At 38.0% G+C, this 25167-nt stretch overlaps 1 long non-coding RNA gene across 1 annotated transcript; it reads right to left on the bottom strand.

Annotated features, from left to right (window-relative positions):
• Positions 1–18610: 18610 nt before the first annotated feature.
• On the bottom strand, positions 18611–19179 carry LOC126679609 (uncharacterized). The gene is made up of 3 exons (XR_007640900.1): positions 19094–19179; positions 18872–18889; positions 18611–18739 (listed from the first exon to the last, which is right to left on the bottom strand). It is a non-coding gene; the product is annotated as an uncharacterized LOC126679609 (long non-coding RNA).
• Positions 19180–25167: the final 5988 nt, after the last annotated feature.

Below are 25167 nucleotides of genomic sequence, written 5' to 3'. Positions count from 1 at the left end.
TTTTAGTATTTCCAGGTTTGAGAAAAATGTCTCGTTTTTATAGCTTGTTCATGTTACCAGTTACATATAAATAGACGTTTTCCTTCATTTCTTCTTTTCACTTCTTTTTCTTCTGAGCACTTCTCCAATCTCCATTAGCTTTCATTTTTAGTATTCTGTTTTTTTTGTACTTGATTTTCAGGTAACCTTGTTTGAGTTACATTTACTTTTCTGCGTTACTTTTGTTGTTTTTCCTGTGATTTCCTGTTTCATTTTTTTTGGTAGTGTTCTTCGTTTCTCTCGATAGTGTTATTCATTTTTCTCTTTTGTTTACTCCGTTTTGATCTTCTTTGCCTCTTGAAATTCTTAGTATTTGTTCGTATTTTCCCGCCATAGGATGGCAGCTAGGAGGGCGAAAACACGAGTTTGCTTCTATGGCTATTCGCGAGTCGCGTCTCGATCAGGAAGAGATTTTAAATATCTCTTATAGATATGGTTTTCCATCTGGTTATAGAGTTACATTGCCCAATTACCGAATGCGGACTTTCGGGTATCCCAGTTTGCCTCGGGAGGCGGTTATATTCGAAGAGCAGATCGTCACTGGTCGTCGATTTCCTCTAGATCCTTTCTTAGTTGAATTTTGTAGGAGTTTAGATATTGCTGTAGGATTCAGGTCATTGTCGCCTTCGTAAAGACGTGGAGGCTTCGGGGTCAATCCTCTTATATGAACGTTTTTCTTCATTTTTTTACCTGAAAAAGTGTGACGGTTGTTTTATTTTTACTTTAAGTAGGAAAGGTCACTCTTCTATTTATTTTCCTTGCTTAGATAATGGCGGGAGGAAATGATTCTTCGTGGTTATTCATGATTTTGCTTTTCCCGAAGGGTGTTTCAATTCATCGAATTAGTAATTATCCATAACCTTTCAATTTGTCGGAGTCCATTCTTTCCTTTGACATGTCTTTTATAGTATTTTTTTTAACGTCCTTTGTTACCGGTCTTGGTGAATAGTCATGTTCGGTGTCGGTGGTTTCCTTTGGAGGATCCTTGGAGTGGATTGGAAGATATGCAATATGAATTTGTTGAAGGTATTTATTCCTGATTTATTTTCTTTTGCTTTTTATTTTGTAGGACGTATTCCTTTTCTGATGATCTACTTTCCAGTTTTAAAGTAGATATGAATATTCTGATGGGCGAAGTTGCTCTAATTCATGTTAGGGTCATTCAGCCTGATGTTGAAATAGTGGTAGTAGACGATGATGTCGATGGTGTTGACGCTGATGTTGTTGACACTAAAGTTGCTGATGTGGTTCCCCCTCCAGCTCTGATGGCTCCTTTGGGGGCGGAAAAATTTGTTGATCCTGAGGTAAATGAGGTGATTGAAGTGTCGGATTCTTTGGAGGACGCTCCTCCTTTAATTAGAATTTCTAGTGCTGATGAGTCTCGGTCTCGGAAGAGACGTCTTCTTGATGAGGGGTCCTCTTCTGAGGGGGCTCGTGTTGAAGGTTCTGATCCTTCTCCCAAGTTGGCTGAGTAGGCTGAAAATCACGAGCTTCTAAGTTTGCCGAACCCGTCTATTTTTGGCGAGTATATAAAGAGTTTGGTGATTGCACAAGATATTGTCAGTTCGAAGACCGGGTTTGTTTCATGGCCTCTCTGTAAGCTTCCTTTCGTTTTATTTTTTCCTTTGGTTTTGTTTTTCCTCTTGTAAAATCAACTAAATCTTTCTTGTTGTTTGGTTTTTATAGGCTCTTCAGGCCGTTTTGGTTTTGAATGATTGCTGGCAGTGTGCCGAGGAGGAGGTTGGACAGTTGACTGCTTTGTTAGCGGAATCCGAGTCGGATAGAGCGAGGTTGAAGGCTTCTTTGGAAGAGCACGATTCACTTCTTTTGAAGTTGAAGGCTGAGAACGCTGTTTATGTTCGTCAAGTGTTGGTCATTGAGAAGAGAACCGCATATCTGACTCAGGAGATTGAGGATCTCATCGCCACCAACAATTATGTTGGTGATGAGCGAAACAAGCTGATGGCTGAAGTTGAAAAACTCCACATTCGCCTACTTGACACGAAGTCTTTCTATTCGTCATTGATGAGTGAATATTGCCTTGATATAGGGAACACGTTTCGTGAGCAGAACCCTGACATTGATCTTTCGGGAGTGAATGAGCTTGATTCCCGAAATTTGGCCAAGACATTAATAGAGAAGATGGCGAAGGATCGAGTTGTTGGAAAATTGTAGTGATGCATTTTATTTTTTTTGTTATTTCGCCTTTAGGCGCGTTCTCATTTTATGTTGTTTTATTTAATGAAAAATCTTTTTCCATCTAGTCTTGATTTATTTTTTTTGTTTTGAAAGAGTTGATAGAGACTCCTTTTGTTTTTGACTTTAAGAGTTAATATAAACTCTTTTGTCTTGAGATTTTATTTTGTGGATGTTTCGCCTATAATATAGACTTTTATTTTTAGGCGTTTTGCCTTTGAGAGTTAATTTGAACTCTTTCATTTGTATTAGGCGTTTCGCCTTTTAGAGTTAATATAAACTCTTTTATTTGTTTTTTAGGCGTTTTGCCTTTGAGAATTAATCTAAATTCTTTTATTTGTTTTAGGCGTTTCGCCTTTGAGAGTTAATTTAAACTCTTTTATTTTTAGGCGTTTCGCCGTTGAGAGTTAATCTAAATTCTTTTATTTATTGTTAGGCGTTTCACCGTTGAGAGTTAATCTAAATTCTTTTATTTATTTTTAGGCGTTTCGCCTTTGAGAGTTAATCTAAACTCTTTTATTTTTTTTAGGCGTTTCGTCTTTGAGAGTTAATCTAAACTCTTTTATTTTTAGGCGTTTCGCCTTTGAGAGTTAATCTAAACTCTTTTATTTGTTTTTTAGGCTTTCGCCTATGAACTTCCGATTTCTTTTCGTGTCATATATTGCATGATATTTGGGGGAAAACTGGAATTTTATTGATATAAATGAACTTGCTTACAAAATAAAGATAGTTATAACTTCTATCGAGTAGGATATAAAGTTCCTACTGGCGATGGGTTACTTATGTTTCTACTCTTCCTCCTTCTCTTTATTGCTTCCTTGCAGGTCGATGACTAACTCGTCATAGCATTTTTGGCGATGTTCTGGTCTCCCCTCGGTATTACTACTCCCTTTTTTTGTTGGTATTTTCATAGCTAAAGCCCTGATACTTGTAACTGTGACTGAGTTATGGAGGAATGGTCTTCCCAGGATTGCGTTGTATGTCAACTACATGACTACTATATTAAATACGGACATGATCTTCTTGTTGATTCCCTTCTCTGGTCCGATTACGACCACCAAGGTTACAACGCCGAGCGGGTTGATGGAGGGTCATCCGAGGCCTGATAATGGAATTTGGACTCAGCGAAGTTTCGACACGGTTCCACCCAGGCTTTTGTAAGCAGCATTCGTCATGACTTTCACCGTACTTCCTTCATCTATAAGGATTCCCTCCATATTCCAGTTTTCGATGATAGTGGTTACCACCAGGGCGTCATTGTGTGGGGCCTTTACGTGCTCATAATCTTCTACGTCAAAAATGACCAGAGGCATGTGGGTTTCTCTAATGTTCATTACTTCTTTTCTTTGTTTCTTTCTGATGGTTGAGCTGCTATGGCCGCCTCCATTGATCATATGTATCGTTCCTAAAATTTTGGATGACCTCACTTCTTCTGTCTCCTTGAAATTATTGTCTCGATGTCTTTTCTCCCCTTGATCGCCGTTTTTTGGCTTTTTGGTGATGAACTTTCTAAGTTCACCTGAGTCTATCATCCTATCTATCTCTACTTTGAGATCCCTGCACTCGTCAGCTTCGTGTCTGTGTTCATCATGGAATTTGCAGAATTTCCTCGTGTCTCTGATTTCAGCTTTCATTTTGGGTGGCCATGGGACGTTTTTCATGTTCTCCTTTATCCACATGAGGACATTTGTCCTACTTGTGTTAAGTGGTGTGTAATTACGCTCCTCGTCTCTAGGGTCATTCCTAGGTTTGTATCTGCTCTAGGGGGCAAAGCGTCTATTTTCTTCAGGCCTCTAACGCCTTTTGTCTATTCTGGATTTCGGTCTGTCACTCGATCATTCTTTCGAGTCCTTTCCTTTTGCCTCTTTTCCTCTAATATCGCTTCGTCCCTCATCTAGTTCAAAGTACTTTTTGCGATTCCCATCATATTTATGAAAGTGGTCGGCTTGTTAAATAGCAGCTTGTCTACTAATTTTCCGAATCGCGTTCCATCCCTTAGTGTTTCGGTTGCCATATCGACATTCAAATTTTCGATCTTCATGGCTTGTTTGTTAAACCTCTCAATGTAGCTTCTCAGTGTTTCCCCTTCTTCCTGGATGCATGATCTCGGGATGCTGGTGGTCGTTCTGGCTGGGATGTTAGTGAGATACTGTTGAGGAATTCGGTCGACAGAGCTGTAAAATTCTTGATCGATCTTTACTTGAGCTTGTTATACCATCTTTAGGCGGTTCCAATTAGGGTGGTATGGAAGACCTGACACAGGATTGCGTATGAAACGCTTAGTAAGCCCATTGTTGCTGAGAATCTGGACGTGTGGTCCTTTAGGTTTCTTTCTCCGTTGAATATCGGCATAATAGGCAGCTTCATATTATGAGGGATCGTTTCCTACATGATTTCGGCTCATAGAGGCGAACCTTTCAATTTCAGGTCGTCAATGTCTTCCTCTTCGGCTTTCAGCTTCATTAGGGCCTTAGCTATTTTTTTCCTCTAGCTCCTCCTATCCTACGTACGTGGTTTTGCTTTTTTGCAATGATTCGCTTTCATCCTCATGGTTTCTCTTTTTGGATTGCGCCCTCCCAGTTTTGCTTTCTTGCCTCTTGCTTTTTGCGGGGGTGTCTTCCTTCTCTTTTTCCCTCCGCTCCTCTCTCTTTGAGTTAGATCTGCTTCGGACTTCATCTTGGTTTTCTCCATTTTTAGCGTCATTCCCTTGATATTCTTCTTCTGAGTCTTCATTCCATTCGTCCTGGTTTTTAAGAGTCTCGTGCTCATCGTTATTTCTTCAGTTGTCGTCTCTTCTGGTCGTTCCTTGGTGGTTGGGGTTTCTCCTCGTGTTTTCTGCTTTGTCGGGTAGGGGGCATGATGAATTGCTCTCTTAATATTTTCATCGTCTCATCATGGGCCTCATTCGATTTTCGGGCTTCATTATCCATCTTGTCAAAATTTTCTTGGAAAGCTTCCAACATCTTTTTCAGGATCTCATGTTAGACCTCTGGGTCACCACGTTGGGTGTTTGCTCGCTATTTGCTCCAAGGTCAAGGAATGCGATGGGATTGCTTCCCATGACATGAATTGTCTAATACTGGGGAGTGGAAAACGAGGTTCCTCCAATGTTGTTACCTCTGGTTGCATTGTGCCCACCGCTCCCGGTGAGATTCAATGTCTTGGCCGTACTTGAGCCATCGTTCCCAATGATGTTTATCACCTTTGGAGTTTGCTGATGATTCTTTAGGTCCATTGGTTGCTTCTTTTTTAGGTTTGATCCGTCAGAAGTCATTCCTTCAATGAAAAATTTATTTTTGAGTTCAGAAAAAAGTAGCTTCTAGTTAGAAGTTTTCGAGCTATTTCCCACAGATGACGTCAATTAATGGAGTCTGCCTTCTGATCCGGTTTATAACCTGCAAAACAGGATAGAAGCTAACCGGACGGTTATTGTCCGATTAACTCTCGGATGCTAAAGTCAGTTTAAGCTTGAGCAGCATTTTGAGTATATGAATGTAATTGTGTTTTTAGGCATACTTCAAACTCTTTATATAGTAGCTGAGAGAATACCTAGTAGACTTCGAATAGGAAAGTGATTCTTATTTAGTAGGGATTGAGCTTGAATAGGAAAGAGATTCCTTATTCAGGAGAAAGTCTTATCCAGGAATATCTTCCTGAATAAACTTATCTTTCTAAGTTGGAGTTTTTATATGAATAGAAAAGATATGCCGTATATCCGGTTTCAGGCGAATCCCTCAGGCAACACACTTTTTCCGAGTCTTGTGGGATTCCGATTTATCCTGAGGATTCGGCTGATTCTTCCTTTGATCTTCAGGCTTGGCGAATCTCATGGATTTGGCCACCGATATTATCTGGTTCTGATACTTTAGGCGAGAACTGATATTCTCCCGGAGGGTGCATCTTGTACCACTCGGTTCCACTATAGTTATGATAGGATTCAGTTTCCATCGATTAGATTGATTTTTGATTTTATTTATTTTTGACAAAAGATCTAAAAAAATCCTCTTAGTTTTCACAAAAATATAGATAAGCCTTTTTATTTTTTTTGGTACAATTAAACCCTCTTTATTTTTAAATAGAACAAATAACCTTTTTCGTATAACACCATTAAAAACACTCATTAATGGCTGACATATCTCTCATAATCTTAAGTTTAAAGACTATTTTAATGTTTAAAATATACCAAAATTTGAGGGGGCAAGTGTTTAAAAAGTAAGTTAGAAAGGATTATTTTTTCTATTTTAAAATAACAAGAGTTTAATTGTTCTATGTTAAAAGCACGAGAGTTTAATTGTGTTAAAAAAATAAAAGAGCTAATCTGTATTTTAAAAAAAAAAAAGATTAGGGTTTTTTTGTAATTTTTCCCTTGATTTTAAAGAATTTGAATTTTTTATTACATTTGTACTGACGATGAATTTAATATATTTTTTTATAAAAAATAAAATTAAACTAATAAAATGATTTTTTTATATATAATTAAAAATCAAAATTGAATGGAATTTTTATGTTTAATTGGATTTCTGCACATGCTATACATTTTGTGCAGGATCGTTTATGGTGCTTTCATCATTATATTCACTAAGGTCTCATCATAAGCCTTTTTCTTTATTTATATTGTCATTACTTAGTACTGTCTTTTCAACGTAGCTACTAACATAATAAATTTATTGTCCGCTTAATTTAAGTGGCAGGTCTCAAAGAAGAAAAGTTATTTTTTGTTTTAATATTTAAACTTTATAATTAAAATAATTATATCAAAATTTAGGTGTGGCTTTTGTTCATTTCACACAATCAAAAAAATTATCGAGTTTTTTTCCTTTTTCTTTATTTTATTGGCAGTTGTGCTGAGTATCCCCATCAGTAATCGATCCCCCTCCAGATAAAAATTATTGGAATTTTATATTAATGACATTTATAACACTAAATCTGGGTATTATCAAGCGAACAAAGGATCATTTTACCCCCCAACTTAGCACAAAATATCAAAAACGTTCAAAGTAGAAAAATCGGATCATATTTACCCTGAATTTGGCAAAACCGGTACAAAAACACCCCTATGCTGACGTGGCATCTTAAATGGAGAGTGAGTTTCTAATTAATCATTATTTATTCTAATTAATTATGATTAAATCCTAATTAATCATAATTAAACTTAACTAATTTGGGAACCATTTTAGACTTTATTCCAAACAAATCAATTTTTTAAAAAAATTCGGCGAGGAGGAGCTCAACCTCCTCACCGGAAAAGAGGAGATGCTGCTCATCGGAGCAGCAGCTCCTTCAAAAAAAGTGTCTGTTCTTGAATCTAGAACAGACCCACGATCTATTCTTGATTAAAGAACAGATCATGGATCTGTTCTTGTCAAGAACAGATCCATGCGATATGTTCTTGACAAGAACAGATCCAGGCGGTCTGTTCTTGACAAGAACATATCGCGTGGATCTGTTCTTGAACAGATTATCAAGAACAGATCGCCGCTGATCTGTTCTTGGCAAGAACGGATCCAACGATCTGTTCTTGCCAAGAACAGATCGTTGTTCTTGAAGGAGGAGCTGATGCTCCTTACCGGAGCAGCAGCTACTCTGCTCAGGCGAGGAGGAGCCCCTCCTCGCCTGAGATTGGAAATTTTCGCCTGAGATTGGAGATTTTTTTAACTCGAGGGGTCGATTTTAATTTAGAATGTATAAATTTGTTTTCCGGTTTTTGATTTTATGAAACTATTTATATCTATATAAATTAAAAAGAATGTTTTTTTGTAAAAAAAATTATAATTGGAGGGTTAATTTGTTATTTTAAGCTTTAAATTAAATGGATGAGATTGTTTTTTTTTAATTATTAGGTATTAATTTAAAATGTTTAAAAAGAATTAGGACTATTTTAAACTTTTTTCTTTTAAAAACCACCTTGGTAAAATAAAACCACTATCAAAACCGGAGAGTGTATCTCACTCTCTTAGGTGAGAGTGGGGAGGGGGGTTTGTACCAAATTTGACAAGTTCAGGGTAAAAGTGATCCCGTTTTGCTAATTTTGACGTTTTTGATACTTTGTGCCAACTTCAGGGGGTCCTTTGTTCATTATCAAGCTTTATTGAGGACTGAAAATACTGTTCCCAGCTCTTCAAACACTTCAGGCTGTCTAAATAGAAAAAGCTTTAGCATAGCGACATTGTCCTGGAGATAAATCATTTATGAACCTCCGAACGTAAACTAGAAGTTCATCAATACTTTTAACGTTAAAACATCAAAATGGGAACAACAACTGGGGTTAGTCGAAACTGAGCGAGTTTTACATGTTATATCTAATTATTGAATATAAAACAAAATCGTATAATACATACATTAAAAAGGGTTAATTCCTAAAAAAATCACGAACTTTACACGAAGTTTCATTTTAATCATGACCTTTAAAAGTTGCCATTTAAAGGCACGAACTTTCATATTGTTTCAAATTCATCATTTCAGTGTATTTTTATTGACTAAATTCTTCACTAAATCATTAATGAAAGACCCAAGTTATTAATCAACATCAAATCTTATTATCTTTCAGTTAGAGTATCTAGGATTAGGAATTTTTAGTGAGATAAAATACACCAAATTTTACTTCGGTGATATATTTGAAATAAAATGAAAGTTCGTGCCTTTAAATGACAACTTTTAAAGGTCATGATTAAAATGAAACTTCGTGTAAAGTTCGTGATTTTTTTAGGAATTAACCCTATTAAAAATAAGTATGTAAAATTATTCAATAGAACTCTAATCCTCAAACTCGTGATATCTCATAATATCATCAAATCTAAATGATTGCAACTCACGAGAATTTAATCTACCAAGACGTATCGCCGATCAAACTCTTAAACCACAATATCAATCAATGATACCAACTAGCCGAAACTACCGAGAATTTAACTAAGTGAGTACGTCACTAACTTCACTTGAACCCAAGTTGTGATGCCCGAGAAATTCATCAACTAAGTACATTCATTAGCGCATAGCCCGAGAACTGAATTAACCGAGTACTATCGTTAAACATATGGCCCGAGAATATAATCTACCGAGCTGAATCTATATTACTCGATACACGAGTAAATAAATAATCTTTCGCAATCTCATATGAATGTTTCCGGAGTGCACATAATCCTAATGACACCCATTAGGTAGCACGTTCCAAGTTTTCAATATGATATTCGAAAACAGATTTCGAAAATGATAATTGAAATATTAATGCTTATACTTCATAAAATAAATATAACAAATAAAAATCAAAGTCCTTGCCGAATGCATAGACCCTAGCCGGATTAAGCAAGCCGCATTGCTACAACTCTTCCAACAACGAACGCCCTAAACTAGGTGAATCTAACACAAATCAAATAATTAACAATCAATACAAGAACAACCACGCCTAACTCTAGAGTTCTAATCAACCAAATATATAACATATAGTAACACCCCGTATTTTTCCAATGGGTTTCCAATGACGTACTGACGTCATGTTGATTGTTTTCATGTTCGCTGGGCTCGGTTTGATCCATATTTCAGTTGTGGTTTTGGTCTGTCGTCGCCTTTGAGCCTTGTGCCTTGTTAAAGCTTGTTTTGGCCTGGTCTTAGTGAGGCGCGACCGAAGGCCCGACAAAGCCAACGCGCCTTGCGTCGAGCCTCGTGTTTTGGACGCCATCACGTATGGCGTGATGGGACGTTCGTGCCTCACATCGCTCCTACATGTCCTGTTTTTTTATAGGGCCTATAAAATAGACCTGTAAACTCACACACACACTCTTATTTCGATTTCTAAAACCCTAGAGCGGCCTTATACACTAATTTACTCATTTCTTTCTCCATCTATCACGCTATTGGATCTCAGTAAATGATTCGCACATCCCGTTCATCTTTTAATCATTCCTTTATCGTTTAATTCGTTTGGTAACTTATTCATTCTTGTGTTTCCAGTGTTGTAGAAGGGTTGTGTTGTATCTAATCAATAAATCTCTATGTTGCTTGGTTCGTGAGATGTTGTATTCGTTTTACCGTTGATGGTATGTAACTATTCTTGTGTTTTGACGTTAATCGATATATGGATTGTTGTGATGTTTATACCTAATGTTTTGGCATGATCAGATCTGTATATGTATGTGCTAGGGGCTGATCTAGCATGTTTGGGTGTGATTATGCGGAGTTTAATTTTGGACTCGTATAACGCTTTGGTTGCTTTTGTTTCGTTTATGCATTCTTGGATTTATATAGACTATCTTGGTATTGCTTTAGAGCTGTTCATAATCGAATTGTTTTATTGGTTCCTAATTGGTTATTTGATGTTGAGATATGTTAGTGTTCGCCTGGAAATATTCCGGACTCGAATCTTTGAATTTATAGTCGGGATCGGTTTGAGGTTTGATGCTTTAACGAACCTATGTAGATATTCGCAGGGCTTGTTTGGTTAAAAACACTTAACCACGTGATCTAAAGAGTAATAATCTGGGAGTTAAGAACTCAGGCGAGATTAATACCGAAAACTACTCCTAAATTAAAACAATCCGGAGATTGCGAGATAAAAAGCACTGGGCTTGGTTTTTGATTGATTGATTTGTTGATATAAAAATAATGAATCTCTGAGCTATTTATAGCTCCTCATAATCAAGACTCCTAATCCAACTAAGACTAAAACTCTAATAGAAAATCACTCCTAATGAGCTACAAATTCCTATAAGACAGAAAAAGCAATAATAAAAAGGCTTTCCGTTGGGCCTGGATCCCTAATAAGCCCACATGAAGTTCTACCCAGTAATTTCCTGGGCCGGTGTAAACAGTTAGGTTGGTTATGTAATTGCTAGTGATGTGTTGAAGGTTGCCATGTCGTGTTTGATCTATAAGCATGGGTTTTGGTTTATGGTTTTGAATCTGAAATTGTGATTATATATTGTATGTAATCTGAATTTAGGCATTGTTATATGCTTAATCTATTATGGGCATTTTAACTAGATTGGACTAAGCTTTGTATGAAATGCCATTATGTGTTTCTTGGTTGTATAAGCATGTTAAAAGGACTTGTTTATCGTTGTTATGCATGTTGGAATGTTGTTTGGCATGCTAATATGTTGGAGGCTTGTGTTAATTTTGGACCTTTATCGATTACATATGTACATGATGTATTATGTTTGTTGTTTGGTTTATGAAGATTGTTCCAGATTTAAACTTTGATTTATACTTTGGTATAACGATTGGGTCAGGTTAGACTTGGATCTCCCGACATGTGAGTTTAAGCTTGACATTTATGATAACTTGGCTGACTCACTACTTTGGAATTTTAAACTTGGTTTAAAGATCTAACTAAGTATTCGAAATGGTTTTCCGGATTTGTTTTAAAATGGAACTCAATAGGACTTAACTATTTGTATGACTTGGGTTATGGTTTGAGTATGTGTGGTTACTCTATTTTGGTTATTCTATGGCTTGTTAGGTTGTAGTAGTCCTATGTGGTGTCTAGTATTCTTAAAGTTAGGGGTTAAATTGATTTTAACTTGTGCCTTGTTTCATAGACACGTCGACTGCTCGTGCTTCAGAGTTGAACCAGGCTTAGTTGCTTGCCAGTGTGTGTTGGGGATTAGCAGGATGTGAGTTTATATTATTGTTTATTGTTTTATTAAATAAAATATTTATTTTGTATAAACATTGTATACGTAGTTTCGAAAGGGTTTTGAACACACTATGGATCTTGACTGAAACAAGTTACTCGATGGGTATCGTCGAGACTGTATGTACCGGTAAGTACTTTGGGATCAGCAGACATTCGTCTAGCCTACTTTGGGATTGACGAGGATTTGTTCCCGTCTACTTTGGGATTGGTGGAGATTAGTCTCACCTACTTTTGGAATTGATTCAATACTTATCTGTAATGATTATATATATAAAAGGATTGTTTTGTTTTAAAGATTCTCACTTAATAAATGTAAATGATAGTACGAACTCATCTCAATATATCTGACCTCCATTGTTTCCCCATTTTACAGGTTAATGATTTTGAGAGTGTTTGGTTGATCTCCGACTTCTTTCATTCTTTGGAGGTTTATTTTGATTTCAATAAAACTAGTCAAACTGTTTTACACTTTTAGACCGTAGTAGTTCTAGTGCAGTATTTATTGCTTTTATAGATCTGTTGGTTTGTTGGATTTGTCCGACTATTTTTATATTACTGTTAGCATGTTTATGCTTCAAATTGATTATTATTTATTAGATTCCATGTTGTTGGAGTCTCAGATTTAAGCCAAACATTATTATAATGTTGTTGATCTAATAGTTATATTTAGGTTGGAGTCTCGATTTCCCTCGAGCATCGGTTTATGCAGATTTATTTGTGTTGTGTGTTTATCCGGGAGGCTAGGTGCGGTTTTTGGAGCTTCCACTCCTATATCCTAGCGCCGGTCACGATATATGAAATTGGGCTGTGACAAAGTTAGTATCAGAGATTTGGTTATGAAAACCAAGGCCTATTTCATGTTATGTGGTATTTGTTTATGGCATCATTAAGTTAATGTTGTATCATAGGAACTACTGCGACATTAGGATTTGTGTCTTATCTTTAACAACGTCATCTTTTCTTTTTAAAACTTTATGCCTTCACCAATAGGAGTGTTGTGTGTTGGTCTTATGTTTAACTAATGCTAGACTTTGGTATGATAATTATTTTCACTTGGATGACTTCTTGTTGGCTGTTGTGCCTTGTTTGAGGATTTTGTTGTTTATGTTTTTGCCATGTTTTGAGGCTTGCTTTATTTCATTCTTATGAATGAAGACTTGTGCTCGTGTTGCGGCTCTACAAAATGCTGAGGCTGATGATGCGATGTCGGTTGATGTTGACCATAATGAGCTAATAGAGGTCGGGGTGGTTCAGGTACGGCACCCGGTGTACCACAACCCCTGTTGAATACGTTTGATTTCACGACTTTACTCGCTGGGATAGCAGCTCTTCAGAATAACCAGGTGCAACTGCAAGCGGGTTAGGTCGCCATGCAGTATTAGTATGTTGTTTTGGGTCAATTGGTGCAGTAGCAGCAGTAACCACAGGCTGGTGGTGTTGTTGGTGGTGTCCAAATCATTGACAAGGATCTTGGGTTGGCTTACATGAGGTTAAAGCCGATGGAGTTTGATGGTACAACATTATTAGAAAGCAGTCGATTAGCGACAGATTTCAAAATCCGTCGCTAAATCCTCAAAAAAATTGGCGGATTCATCCCGCCAACTTTAGCGACCGAAATTCCGTCGCTAAAATGGCGGGACAAACCGTGCCAATTTGTTTTTTTCACTTTTAGCGACGGATTTTTAAATCTGTCGCTAAAAGTAACACTTCGGATTTTTAAATCTGTCGCTAAAAGTAACACTTATAGCGACGGCTTTAAAATCCGTCGCTAAATGTATTACAATTAGCGACGGATTACACAATCTGTCGCAAAATGCTTACTTTTAGCGACGGATTCCACAATCCGTCGCTAAAAGTATTAATTCTATTAAAAAATTATTATTTATTTAAAAAATAATTATTTGTTAATAAAATAATAATTATAAAAAAAAGAATTATTTATAAAAAAAAAGAATTATGTAAAAAAGAATTATTTATAAAAAAGATAATTATGTATAAAAAAATTATTATTTATTAAAAATATAATTATTTATAAAAAAATTATTATTTATTAAAAAAATTATTATTTATTAAAAAAATTATTATATTAGAATGCGGTAGCAAAGTATAAAAGAATAATTTTTTATTTTTATTTAAAATATTTTTTTAATTATTTATTTAAAAAATAATTAGTATGAAAAAATAATTATTTTATAATGCGACAGTTAATTGCGGGAGTAAATATTTGTTCATTTTAGTTATATTTAAATATAATATACATAGATATATATCAAGAATCTGAGTTGGCTACGATGGAGTTACACGCGGGGGAACTAAAATTTTAAAGAGGTTTGGTTAAGAGCAATGGAAGGATGGGTGACCTACTAGGAAGTTAGCGAAAATTGCGGGAGAATGATGATAGGTGACCTATCGCGGGTGGGTGGGTGACCGTGGGCTATAGATTAAATAATATTTCATTTTTTTCTTTAATTAAAAATATTAATTTTTTTTATTTTTTTTTGAAAAATTAGTGACGGATTAAAATCCGTCGCTAAATTTTAAAAATCCATCGTTAATTTTTTCTTTCCGTAGCTAAATGATTTAGCGACCAAGAATTTAGCGACAAATTTATGCCATTTAGCGACGGAAAAATCTGTCGCTAAATGACAGATTTCTAGTAGTGCAAGTGATTCTCTAGATTTTCTCGAGGAGGTTCAGCAGAATGCTCAGAGGCTTCAGGCTAGTGAGCGCCAGACGATAGTTTTGGTCGAGATGTTGCTGACGGGTCCACCCAAGGATTGGTTCCGTAGGGTCATCCGACCTGTCATGGTAACTAGTACTTGGGCAGATTTTGTAACAAGATTTAGAGAGTTCTTTCTACTGTTATTTGTTATTGAGAGTTTTAGAGACAAGTTGCTGACACTTACCAGGGGTGAGTGGTCGGTTCAGGAGTATCCGTTTGACTATGTTCGTTTGAGTCGGTTTGCCCCAGATCTGCAAAATGATCATATGAGAGTGAACGACTGTTATGTGAAGGGCTTAGGCCCTAAGTTTGTTGGGCTCCTAAATGAGACTACTAAGATTTCACCAGTGTGGTGGACAGTACTCACCATTTAGAGGGTTTCGTGTTGCAATTTGGGGAGATTTTTGAGGCTAAGAAACTAAACAGTGTTGCTCTGCAGTGGACTGCAGAGTGGTAGCAGTAGCTATCAGTCGGGATCGTCTCAGTTCAAGAGCAAGAAGGGGGGATGATAGAAAGGTGTATCAGCCTTATTCCTACAGTTCAGGAAACAATGGAGTAGCCATAGTTCTAGGCACGGAAACAATGGAGGTTCTAGTATTCCATTTTTTCATAATTGCAGACGCAGACAGTGCCAGATAGCACCGGGTTGTTGTTATGCTTGTGGCCAGCCAGGTCATTTTTCTAGATCATCCATGTAGCCCAGCCAAGGAACTGACGCAAAATCAGTGTTAGCATAGCCCCTCAGATCACTACAAAGAGCGGGGGATACGACGTCCCTACCATGTAACATATTCAATGGCGGTGTCCTAGGCACTAGGCCCTCATGGGCCCGACCCACCATCTGAGCACTCTCTCAGCCAAAAACCAATGGCGGCGCCCAGAAATGGACTCATATGAGTACAATCGATAGACGTGAAGGATCTCATGACATACGTGGCAGGGACAGAGCTCTTTGTACGCCCACGAGCACCCTAGTGGCGATCGGTGCTCTCCGGCATTTGGCATATCTAACCAGGAAACAAGTCTAGAAGAGCTAGCAACCGCCGTCTCACTAGTAGGACCTCGTCCAAGAGACCCGGGAATCGACATTCTGGCACGATCGGCACATGATCTACATCTAGGTCTTCCCTGAGAAGATTCCAGGTAGATAAAAGGGGTTAGACAAACAAGGAAATGGACCCCAAGTACAAAAGACCAAGAACAACATTACATACCTGAGGCTCGGCAGCTTCCGGCACAATTGGAGCATTCGGAACAATCGGCATCTGGTCTGCCATCACGAATACTAGAGGCGGACTACCCAGAAGATGGGGTCACACAAGATCATCCATGTATCCCAGCCAAGGAACGGACGCAAGATCAGTGTTAATGTAACCCCTCAGATCACTACGAAGAGCAGGGGATACGAAATCCCGACCACGTAACATATTCAATGGTGGCGTCCTAGGCACTAGGCCCTCATTGGCCCGACCCACCATCTGAGCACTCTCTCACCTAGAAACCAATGGCGGCACCCAGAAATGGACTCATATGAGTATAATCGAGAGACGTGAAGGATCTCACGACATGTATGGCAGGGACGGAGCTCTTCGTATGCCCACGAGAACCCTAGTGGAGATCAATGCTCTCTGGCATTTGGCATATCTAACCAGGAAACAAGTCTAGAAGAGATAGCAACCGCCATCTCACTAGTAGGGCCTCGTCCAAGAGACCCAGGAATCAAAATCCTGGCACGATTGGCACATAATCCACGTCTAGGTATTCCCTGAGAAGATTCCAGGTGGATAAAAGGGGCTTGACGAACAAGTAAATGGATCCCAAGTACAAAATACCAAGAACAACAGTACAATCCTGAGGCTCGGCAGCTTCCGGCACAATTGGAGCATTCGGAACAATCGGCATCTGGTCTGCCATCATGACTACTAGAGGCAGACTACCCAGAAGATGGGGTCGCACCAGATCATCCATGTAGCCCAGCCAAGGAACGGACGGAAGATCAGAGTTAGTGTAGCCCCTCAGATCAATACGAAGAGCGGGAGATACGACATCCCGGCCACGTAACATCTTCAATGGCGGCGTCCTAGGCACTAGGCCCTCATGGGCCCAACCTACCATCTGAGCACTCTCTCACACAGAAACCAATGGCGGCACTCAGAAATAGACTCATATGAGTACAATCGAGAGACGTGAAGGATCTCACGACATACGTGGCAGGGACAGAGCTCTCCGTACGCACACGAGCACTCTAGTGGCGATCGGTGCTCTCCGGGATTTTGCATATCTAACTAGGAAACAAGTGTAGAAGAGCTAGCAACCATCGTCTCACTAGTAGGGCCTCATCCAAGAGACCCGGGAATCGACATCCTGACACGATCGGCAAATGATCCACATCTAGGTCTTCCCTCAGAAGATTCCAGGTGGATAAAAGGGGTTAGACGAACAATAAAATGGACCCCAAGTACAAAAGACCAAGAACAAGAGTACATACCTGAGGCTCGGCAGATTCCGGCACAATTGGAGCATTCAGAACAATCGGCATCTGGTCTGCCATCATGACTACTAGAGGCAGACTACCTAAAAGATGTGGTCTCACCAGATCATCCATGTAGCCCAGCCAAGGAACGGACGGAAGATCAGTGTTAGTGTAGCCCCTCAGATCAATACGAAGAGCGGGAGATACGACATCCCGGCCACGTAACATCTTCAATGGCGGCGTCCTAGGCACTAGGCCCTCATGGGCCCGACCCACAATCTGAGCACTCTCTCACCCAGAAACTAATGGCAGCGCCTAGAAATAGACTCATATGAGTACAATCGAGAGATGTGAAGGATCTCACGACATACGTGGCAGGGACAGAGCTCTCCGTACGCCCACGAGCACTCTAGTGGCGATCAATACTCTCCGGGATTTGGCATATCTAACTAGGAAGCAAGTGTAGAAGAGCTAGCAACCATCGTCTCACTAGTAGGGCCTCATCCAAGAGACCCGGGAATCGACATCCTGACACGATCGGCAAATGATCCGCATCTAGGTCTTCCCTGAGAAGATTCCAGGTGAATAAAAGGAGTTAGACAAACAACAAAATGGACCCCAAGTACAAAAGACCAAGAACAACAGTACATACCTGAGGCTCGGCAGCTTCCGGTACAATTGGAGCATTCAGAACAATCGGCATCTGGTCTGCCATCATGACTACTAGAGGCGGACTACCTAGAAGATGGGGTCGCACCAGATCATCCATGTAACACAGCCAAGGAACAGACGGAAGATCAGTGTTAGTATAGCCCCTCAGATCAACACGAAGAGCGGGAGATACGACATTCTGGCCACGTAACATCTTCAATGGCGGCGTCCTAGGCACTAGGCCCTCATGGGCCCGACCCACCATCTGAGCACTCTCTCACCCAGAAACTAATGGCGGCGCCTAGAAATAGACTCATATGAGTACAATCGAGAGACATGAAGGATCTCACGACATACGTGGCAGGGACAGAGCTCTCCGTACGCCCACGAGCACTCTAGTGGCAATCAGTACTCTCCGGGATTTGGCATATCTAACTAGGAAACAAGTGTAGAAGAGCTAACAACCATCGTCTCATTAGTAGGGCCTCTTCCAAGAGACCCGGGAATCGACATCCTGATACGATCAGCAAATGATCCACATCTAGGTCTTCCCTGAGAAGATTCCAGGTGAATAAAAGGGGTTAGACAAACAAGAAAATGGACCCCAAGTACAAAAGACCAAGAACAACAGTACAATCCTGAGGCTCATCAGCTTCCGGCACAATTGGAGCATTCGGAATCTGGTCTGCCATCACTAGGGGTGAGCACGGTTTGGTTCGGTTCGGTTCGGTGCGTGAAATTCTCGAACCAAACCAAACCACCCCTATTAAATTAAAAACCACGGTTATTTCGGTTCAGTTAACCAAAATGTCGGTTTTTTCCGGTTCGGTTCAGACGGTTAACTGTATAAAAAAAACACATAAAATTTATTTACAACTCTAAATAAGAAAACATAAAAAAATAAACAAAAATATGGTTTTAATACATTAATTCAATTTACATTACATTGTTTTACACTTTAATCTACCATCTCTAGCTAAAATAATAAACCAACACAAAACTTGGTAAGAAAGAGGCCCAAACAAACCTCCTGCAGAAATAAAAAAACAGAAATTAATTAGTCATTCATTAAACAGAATAACAAATAAATACAAAATCAAATAATTGATAAATTTTACAAATAATCTTAAATTAAAATCCAAACAAATTAACCAAAATTTACCTTATTATTTCGAATCTCCTGCAAAAATTAAAGCAAGAAAATAAATATAAATCTATAATCAGTCTTCAAAAATGAAAGAAATAAATAAATATTAAACCTAGGAATAGAAGTTGCTTACTCAAAAAGGGGACCCAGAGGAAGTATGCTGTTGAGAAAGACCAAGAAATTAACAAATTTTCATAGATTTAACAAAACGATTCCAAAAAATTAACCAAAATTTACCTCGTAATCTCGTCTTTTTGTTGCAATACCAGATCTGCAATGACAAATCAAGAACAAAAATTAGATCTATGAAAAAAATAACCATATGTAACAATAGATCAAATCTATGAATCTTAAAAATCGAACCACCAAAAGCAAAAACGCAAAAAAAAACATAGCACACTCAACTACTAACCTTAAAACATGTGAAGTCTCACAAATCGATCAATAAGGGAGGAAGAAAATCAAAGATTTTGGGAAACACAGAATAGAATGCAGAGAATAGAAAGGAGAAATAAAGAAATAAATGCTTTTAAAGTTAAATTTGATGAAAAATTGAGAGAATAGAAGAGGAAGGAGAGGAGTTTAGGGTTTAGGTAAATGAGTGATAAGAGAGAAACGGCAGAAAATAAAAAAGATTAGGGTTAGGAGTTTTAAAGAGGCTATATATAGTATGTATAAAAATTATCAAAACACTGTCGTTTTATCAATTCGGTTTTCGGTTCGGTTCGGTTAACCGAGCCTAAAAACCAAATCATAACCAAAAACCGTGATTTTCAAAATTTAAAAACCAAACCACTCCATAAAAACCATTTTAACCACTCCATATTTATTTTCGACTCGGTTCGGTTCAGTTTTTGCTCACCCCTACCCATCACGACTACTAGAGCCAGACTACCCAGAAGATGGGGTCGCACCAGACCATCCATTTAGCCCAGCTAAGGAACAGACGCAAGATCAGTGTTAGTGTAACCCCTCAGATCACTACGAAGAGCGGGGGATACGACATCCCGACCACGTAACATATTCAATGGCGGCATCCTAGGCACTAGGCCCTCATGGGCCCGATCCACCATCTGAGCACTCTCACCCACAAAAATCAAACTCGGTAGTTCCAGCCATGCATTAGATAACAAATGTTGGATCTATCAATGGCTTGTTGAAGCCAACGCGTCCAATGCGCTCTTAGAGGGTTATTCCAAGACAAATGCACCTATATAAATACTCTAAGTAAGTATGCAATTCAAATAAATTTTATACACTAATCATATTGTTGTATGTTGCGTACCTCAATCTAGGCCAATTTTTTCAGCCAGTTTCTACATGAAGCTCCCTGATCCCGAGTCAAAGTATGTGAAATGTCCTAGAACCTCAATTGATGAATACCCGGCAACGGCTGAGTGTCGAATTCGACTAAGATACCAGACTGGAGAGCCCAAATCTGAAAAGGGAATGCGTAATCAAATTACAAACCAAAAAAGGTATAATGCACAAGAAAAGAGGGTCAAAAAAGGAACTTACATGCACAACGGGCCACATCCCATAAAGGTGGGATCTTTCATGAACGACTTAGTCCATATTGCTATGCATATAAGAGATGAAAACTGATCCCCAATCATATGCTGGAATCTAATCCAGATCCGCCAGCACCACAAGATAGAAAGGGGAAGAGTCAACCTTGAGTTAAAAAATAGGGTAGTTCGCAGCGGATAGAATAAGAAGCTCGTGTGATATGGTCGACATCATGAGCACTCCTCAGAACGCAACCTTATAGCTGGTATACAACTTAGTATACCAAAGAGTACAACCCTTGACATATGACATGAAGCCCAACATCTCAAAGATGTAGTCATCTCGCCAAACAAAAGTTCGGAGACCAGCGTCAAAAGGTATTGTATGACTAGCAAACTCAATCCCAATAATAAGAGAAAAGTTCAGGGGAGTGACCATCATCTCCCCCACCAGAAAATGAAAGGTGTGAGTGGTATCCATCCGCCTCTCTATTAAAGCATGCAGTGAAGGACCATCGCAGATCCTCGTCATGGTAAGCAAAGCACGGGCAAAACGACCAAAGCCGATATCGTTTATCCGTGATTGAACAGACCAGGGCAAAGAAGCAAACCATGTCCGAGCAAGGTCAAACTTACCGGACATACGAAACACGTCCCTACTCAAAACATAAGAACATCAAATTTGTTAATACCGGTAATGGAATCGCCATAAAGTAAGCTACAAATCAAAAATTCGACCGGAAACAGCCACCGCCAGAGAACTGGTGACATCATTATGGCACTAGTCAAAGTGGCGGCGGCGCCAGAAAAAAGTGGTGGCAGGGCCACTCAATTCTGGCACCGGCACTAGTCCTCTCTTGTCCTTCGAGCCATCTTTTTTTCGGATGTCGGGCCTATTTTTGAGCAATTTCGAGCGGTATTTCAAATAATTAAGCGATTGAAACATCTACCTAAGAGAAAAATTTGGCAACAAAAAGCGTACCTTAGACCGTTGGTTCTTTCAAGGATTGATTTTCTTTTGATATTGTATGTTATAATTTCTTGAAGAATCAAGATCTTCAGTTCGTTAAAGCTCAAGCGGTTATTTAATTTTACTTTTACAATTTGTAAGGCGACCTGCGATCAAAAAATTTATGTCTAAGCTCTTGAATTTTTGTCTATGTTTTAGACTAGGTGTGTTGTTCTATGTTTGGTCATCAAGGTATATATTGAATTCTTACTGTAGCTTCTTTGCTACGGTTTCTGTTTGAGTTTAATACGAATCTCTATTTTCCTAAAAAAAATCGAATAACCCTGACTGTTTGACATATTTCAATAGGATATTGAAACAAAATACATCCACATCACAATATTCATCTACTAGTGTATGTATCCCACGTATTTACTTCTGTGTTTTTATGAAAATACCACCATGGTGTAAAACAACATTAACATACCGCATTGTCCTAAATGAAACAATAAAACAACATAAATTAGGGATATTATACCACCTTTTATTAAAACCAAACAAATGTTTCCATATTTGGGCAACACAAAAATGTCAAAACAGGCATAATATTCAATGCCAGCCAAATTCTAATTTTTAATACACATAAACCAATATTAAATGTCACATATGACATACATTTTAACACACAGTCAACGCCCTAATATTAATCACATTCAAAAACCTAATTTTAGTAAAAAATTAATTTTCAATAAATCATAATTTATATAATTCCATAATTTGGGACCCACACTTTTAAAAAAGTAGAATAATCATTCAACCAAGAAGTAGACAAAACACGAACTTTTTTAGAATAATAAAATTGAAAAAACACTAATTTCGGGGACCACATTGTCGAATACCATTGAATAAATGTATAAAACAATTTAAATTACTTACCTCGACAACTAGTGGTCATAAACTCCTTTACAAAATCTTTCTTTCCTCTCTCGACAATCGGTGATCCACTGAGATTAACAAACAAGCTCAAGAAGATTTAGAAGGTCCAGAAAACAAAGAGAAATAACAAATAAGATTTAAGGTTCAAACAACGAAAAAGATCAAACGAAAAATTGTAAATTTAGGGTTCAAACAACGAAGAATTGCAAATTTAGGGTTCATCTTTCTTTTGTATGGATTTTGGATTTTGAATTGCAAAACAACTTAGGATTCCTCTTCTTTCTCTATGTTAGGGTTCAAAAATAAAACAACATCGTTTCATTTAGTTATAGTTTGAAAAAAAAAACGGCGGCGTTTAGATGTAATAACTCCTATCAATGAAACAACGTCGCCTGTGGTTTTTGCCTCGTTAGCGTCCACATGGAATCCATTTGACACAGTGTTGGAATCAAATTTTTCCATATGGTTATCATATAGGGTCTCCGCGCTCTCTAACGACGATCACTACTACAAAATAATCGATTAGGACAGATTTTAGCAAATTCGTTGCTAAAATGATTTAGCGACGGATTTAGATGAATTTTAAATGTCGCTAATTAGCAACAGATTTAACAATCCATAGCTAATTAGCGACAGATTTAACAATCATAGCTAATTAGCGACGGATTTAACAATCCGTAGCTAAAAAAAATTAAAAATAGTTTATTAAAAAAATTATTCTTTTACAAAAATATTTTTTAAATAAATATTTTTTGAAAAAAATAACTATACTAAAATACAGTAGTAAAGTGCAAAATTAATAATTTTTTATATTTTTTCTCTCTCTTCCCATATTCGCTGAGCGCAAGTTAGTGCAAGCTAACGTACGCTTTTGCCGTTATGGCGAGGAAAAGGAATGTGAAACTGACAGTTACTCCGGCGATAAAAGTTAAGGAAGATGATATTCTCACTCCGATGATGGCTACTGTTCAAGATACTGAAGTTTGCGTTCCGGTGGTGATTGAAGAAACCATTTCTAGTACTCTGGTCATTGAAGAAACCATTTCTAGTGCTCCGATCTAGATTCAGTCTGATTCTATTGCTCAGGGAGAGTATGAAGCTGAAGAAGCTATTCAAATAAACCAACATGTTTATAATATCCCGTATTTGTTTTGGCTTTTTCTATCGAGCTTTCGGTAATTATTTGAATCGTTCGTTGATTCGGTCGTGGTTCGATTCGTGTTCGGTTGGTGTTGGATCGGTTGGCCATGTACTATTTAATTTGGCCATGCATTTAGCCCATTTTTATTTTATTTTTTTTGCTATGCAAGGCCCACATAATTTCTTGCACAGCCCATGTATATTATCAACATGATAATATTGCTTGGGCTATGCACAACAACTCACAGGTCTCTTAAGAGACATGTTCTTAGTTTTTAGAAACAGCACACATAGTTAGCTATGTGTTGCGTTTTCTTCGTGCTTCCTATATACATATATGTCGATTAAAACTGTTTTGAACCCTAATTCATTTATACTTTCAACAAAACCCTTCCTGTAACTTATGTCACGATCCAAATTATTGAGCCGAGACCGGCGCTAGGGAACGGGAGTGGTAGCTCCGGAACCCGTAGCAAGCCTAAAATCACAATAACTTTTTTGCGAATAAAAATATATTATTATATATAAAATGCTTCCATAAAGATTTAATTACAAATATCAAAATCTCGTATTCATTTTCTGAAAACATATTCGAAATATTTCTTAGAAACCAGTGTCTTACCGAGTGATATCTCATATCCAGCACCGCCCTATTTCTAGTCACAATCACAACGAATTCCACTCACAGCAATTGGTACTGAATTCAAACGGATATAATACCTTTTCATAAAAATCTCATTTATAAATCATATCAGAGTTTACTATACTAAATACCGTTTGAAATTAAATCATTAGTCTTATACTGACACCTACTGACTACTGCAGCTCTATAAAGACTTGTACTTTGTGTAAGCCCAAAGGCTGCCGACACAAAGGAGATGGTCTGTCTGATCCGACTCCGATCACCTGAAAGAAAACACTGTGAGGGGGTCAGTATTTTGGAAAATACTAAGTGAGTTTGCAAGTTACTAACGGTATTGTAAAAATATAACATCGCATTTCAAATCAAGCAATAATATGAAAATACATATAAGCAAGTACTTGATCCTTTCTAAACTAATATCCTAAAATATGACACGAGTTACGAACATTCAAATCATTCTAATCCAAATGGTCCGACCCGGGAGTGTTCACACTCTGCCACGTCGATCGCGACCAATATTTTAATCCCAAAGTGTGAGTCCAACTCACTAGATACGGGGACTACAGGTTACACCGTAACCGAGTGCTCACTCGTATCGAATTCATTTTTTATCCCAAAGTGTGAGTCCAACTCACTAGATACGGGGACTCCAGGTTACACCGTAACCGAGTGCTCACTCGTATCGAATTCATTGTCCAACTTCGAATTTCATATTCATAATCACATCATGTATATCAACTTATTTATCATATGCAAACACACTAGCCTGACTCGATACTGGTGATCATACAGCCTATTGACACCCAATAGGTAGCTAGTCTCTTCAGATCGCATAGTAGAGTCTCAGTTCAAAAACAATTCAAGTAATCAAATTATATAAATGCGATGTATAAAATCATAGTATATGAATATAACTTTTATAAACAATACGCGAAAGTAAAATGCAACTCACAGAACTCGCTATCCCAAAACTGCATTATCGTCAATCGAGCACGTAGGTTCCACGCGTCATTCAATCTCGTGGCTATTCCAGCTCGTTGGCCTGGTAGCTCGTCGGTATGTCCATCACCTATTCAAGTTACCGTGCGTTTGATTCATAAACGTAAACTAAATGCTAAGATCCTAAATTATCAAC

The sequence above is a fragment of the Mercurialis annua genome, linkage group LG4 (genome assembly GCF_937616625.2).
Source record: "Mercurialis annua linkage group LG4, ddMerAnnu1.2, whole genome shotgun sequence".
Lineage (NCBI taxonomy): Eukaryota > Viridiplantae > Streptophyta > Magnoliopsida > Malpighiales > Euphorbiaceae > Mercurialis > Mercurialis annua.
The sequence above is the reverse complement of the archived record's forward strand: the minus strand, read 5'-3'. Positions and strand labels throughout refer to the sequence as shown.